General features: G+C 36.3%; 1 non-coding gene across 1 annotated transcript; it reads left to right on the forward strand.

Annotated features, from left to right (window-relative positions):
• Positions 1–1,169: 1,169 nt before the first annotated feature.
• On the forward strand, positions 1,170–1,286 carry LOC148835808 (U5 spliceosomal RNA). The gene has a single exon (XR_016091023.1). It is a non-coding gene; the product is annotated as a U5 spliceosomal RNA (small nuclear RNA).
• Positions 1,287–4,225: the final 2,939 nt, after the last annotated feature.

Raw genomic sequence — 4,225 nt, forward strand, 5'->3', positions numbered from 1 at the left:
TCACCAGCAAAATGGTTTCTCCCGCAAACCTGTAGGACCCAAACTTTGGCATGGCAACAGGGGCTGGCTTAGTAGTGCCTGTTTCAGGATTGCGCATGCGTGGATTGATTTGTAAGAAGATACCATTAAGAGGGGGGTAGTATTTTTTAAACAATATTTACGGACATAAAAGGAGTACGATATTTTATTTTTGGTAATAATATGTTCATTGTTTAATTGTGTACTTAATGAAGAAATATGTATATCAGAATTCTGATTATTATTTTGTCAAATTATGTTTGGCTTTACAGTGGAATATTCTAGGGGGAGGAGTTTAACCTAGAAAAGGAGCTCTATCGAGGTGGAGGGGGGCAGATGAGAGATAGGAGAAGATTGGTTGGGGAGCTGCCTACAGCAATCTATTTGAGAACACAGTTCCTCTTAATAAACAACAATGCATGTCTTTGCAATTGTGGCTGTGCCATCGTTATTGTTGCATTCTATTTATGCCTCTTAACTCTTCAAGGAGGAGACTGTGACAATAATAAAAGCCTGTTCACAATTATTATGGCAATCAGATCTTTTTTATCTCACCAAATAGCTTAAATTCACTATCATTAGAGACTATAATAATAACCAGCATCTTTAAAAAATCATTGGCATATTATATTTATTTTCATCGTAGGTAACTTCCTTAGTAGTTCTTTTTTAATATATGCAGTAACTGGTCTTAAGTGGTCATTGATTTTAAAGTATATTATTAAGCACCTACACAGTATGTGGTGGTGTCAGCATTGGAATAAAAATGCAAAGTTAAAAATACCTCTTTCACAACAAATTCAAGCCTGTAGCAGTCTGTTTCTTCTATGGTCGTAGTGACTGGCAGAGGTCGTTCCAGATCTCAAAAATAAACTTCAATCTTTTATTTTTAAAATTTTGTACTGTAGTAAGTACAGTGTTAGTTTCTTTATGGAAAATGTATTCTCAATTAAACAACAACAATAAAAACTTTTATGTTTTGATTATCCTATCCAAAACAGAAATCTAATTTTCCTTTGGTCTCCAGCTCTATTTTGCATAATGATTTATTTTCGTTGCCAATGTACTTTTTGTCATTTAATGCACTTCTGCCTATAAATGATATATAATTTAAAATCATCATTAATATTAGATATTATTTTTGATACTATCAACTCTGGTTTCTCTTCATCTCGTACAAATCTTTCGCCTTTTACTAAAGATTTCCATGGAGAGCAGAATGAATGAGTTCCATGCAAGTTTTGTGTCTCCGTGCCTTCAGGTGGGGTGCAGTTGGACTGGTCAAGGATCTGCGCCTGTGGCTGGAAGGTTGCTGGTTCGTTTCCCGCAGCCGGCAGAGGAATCCTACTCTGCTGGGCCTCTAAGTAAGGCCCTTAACCCTAACTGCTCCAGGGGCTCCATATAAAAATGGCTGACCCTGCGCTCTGACCTCAAACTTATCTCCCTGTCTGTGTGTCTTATGGAGAGAAAGTTGGGGTATGTGAAAAAATAAATTCCTAATACAAGGAGTTGTATATGGCCAATAAAGTGATCTTATCTTAGCTATTGATTATTCAAAAGTCGGTCAGTTTTTTTTATTAGGCCAGAAAAAAGAGGGAGCCTCAGAGCTTATTCAGCTGTGGTACTGTATTGTTAATGTCAGTACCTAACTTAAAAGAAAAAAACCTAGCAAAGATATTTAATATTAAAATGTGCTTTATGTAACCATGTCTGATAATAAGAGTTACAAAGTTCTATTTGCAAGAAGCATAGAGAGAACAATTAAAAGAGACTGCATTTTTTTTATCTAAGAGATACTGTAATGAATTAGTAACCAAAAAGGTCTCCCAGACACAAAAATACTTTAGTGACCAGACAAAACTTACAGGAAGGCACAACATATATTGAACAGTAAGTATTAGTTCTAACTGTAAAGTTTTTTACAACATTTCAATGTGGAATCACTGTTTGTTTCTTTCTTCTCAGCTCACAGTGGTGGCCCCTGTACTTACATGTGGTGAATAAGATGCATTTCCAACCCATTCACTGAGACATTCTTTGGCCGCGTCCCAAAGGCCGAACTAAGCCCTAAGACCTTCTTTCAAGACCGGACTTCTGTGATTTAGAGAAGGTATGGATTCAAGGTGTGCAAGCATTCAAGGGTGCACTCTTATAAAAACATGTGATTGTTATGTCACATGACATCACTTGTTGGTTATGGCACACAGGGAAAATGTTTTAACACTGCTTCGCTTTCAATGGCTACGTGCACACTGGCAGAGAATTCTTTAAAATACTTTTTTTTTCATTTGCTGCTCACAGTTTGATTAAATTGAATGTCATCTCATCTGTCCCCACACAAAAGTAGTGACATAACATGTTCATTCATGTTGAGCAGGCTCAATTTAAAACAGGCGAACTGAATAAGGAAAACTTGGCAATAACGCTCTCTGTTTATTCAGAGCTTTGTACTCTGTCTTTCAATGTACAAAATTCATTAGTCAAAATGGGATAACGAAATAGCTTTATGTCGATACTGTGCACCTACTGTAGAATGCGTATGAATGTTAACTAACCTAATGAAATTTTGGTTTTCCATAAAATATTATGAGTTTTAAAATTGTAAAAAAGTTATATTTTACTAACACTTGAATATTTAATTTCCCATGGCAACTTCACTATGCTTTGATAGGTTAGAACATGAAATGTCACCATTCAGCAAGCCATTTGGGAGTAAATCCCTTCAGTGATGTCTACTCTGATGCGGACTTATGAGAAGGATGCATACTCTATAAAGCGCTCATTTGGGGTGCTCATGAGCACACTTGTGAAACACAAATTAGAATTAATTGGCCTTGAAGACCTGGGTGGGAATCTGCAAATGAGGGGCATGAGACCCAATGTCGCAAAACTATTTTTTGTCAACCAGCATCACTACACATATGAATGAACTCAAACTCTGTTTCCAGGGTGCAGATTAAACTGCTGAGGATCTTTTTTGAAATGTGGAATGCGCTTCTTGGAAAACTCTCCAGTTTTTCTCAGGACATTGACAGATCAACTTTCCGCAAATCCCAACATTTTGAAGAACTTTCAAAACATTGCACAATCCTTGTTGAAGAGTTTGGAGTGTACATGCAAGAACTGGCATCAGAATTTTCTGTCACATTTCAGGATTTCCAATGTTTTGGCACAATTTTTTTTTTCTTTTCTGATTAAAATAGACAGCTACAGTATGATACCAGCAACATGGATTTTTCAGTGTTTCAGGGGAGGGATGTTGTTGATTTTGAACTATATGTTTTCTCAGTATTCAGATCAACAAACTGTACGAACATGTATTTTCCCACATGAAGTTAGTTCTTTGTCCTACTATAGCAGAGCTGGTTGACAACTGCACAGTCTCAGAAGGTTGCATGCTGCTTAAAGTGTCAAGCTATGAGCCTGAGATTAAAGAACTCCGTAAGGGTAAGGCTCACACTAAAAGATAAGTTGTGCATATTCATTTATTAGGTTTTTTATATATTTTTGTATTAATCAATTTTTTAGTTGGACTATTAGTGGCATTAAAAATGTATCAATGGCACACAAAACACAAATGGCATGCAAAACAAATGCATGAACATGTGCATTCTGAGGAGTTGCTGACCCCTGTCATACAGCAACATATAGGAAGTGCAGTGACAACTAGAGAAGAGTGGCGTGAACCTCACTGATGTCACCTTGATCCTGCAGGAGCCTGGCAAGTCTTACCATTTATTCTGGGAAATGGGAGTCCTGGCCTACCTTTTCCCAACCCTACCTCCAGCAGAATTAAGTGAACTGTACAAGAGAGCACTGGAAGCAGCTTTTTGGGTCAAATCTTTGAATTTCTTTAAAAAATTAAGTTTACTTACAGTACACAAGAATATAAAGCTCTGTTGTTTAGATTTGTTTACTAGAGACAGACATTTACCTCTGAGGCTTTTCCATATGGACTTTGTTAGACTGATTGATATCAGATATTATAACCATGTTTAAAAGACAAGCTTTAGTATGTATCTCCAAGCTATTAATTCCTCTATAGATGATTTCTTTCTCCAGTGCCCAGATGCCTTCATGATTTAATTAATTAATTGTGAACTTGTTCTCATACGGTGCAGTTGATAAGTATAAGTTAAAGTAATCTACCATGATATTCTTAACTTACACCTTTAAATATATATTACTTCATTAAAAAAAACCTTGA

The sequence above is a fragment of the Atractosteus spatula genome, chromosome 4 (assembly GCF_055471065.1).
Source record: "Atractosteus spatula isolate fAtrSpa1 chromosome 4, fAtrSpa1.hap1, whole genome shotgun sequence".
Classification (NCBI taxonomy): domain Eukaryota; kingdom Metazoa; phylum Chordata; class Actinopteri; order Semionotiformes; family Lepisosteidae; genus Atractosteus; species Atractosteus spatula.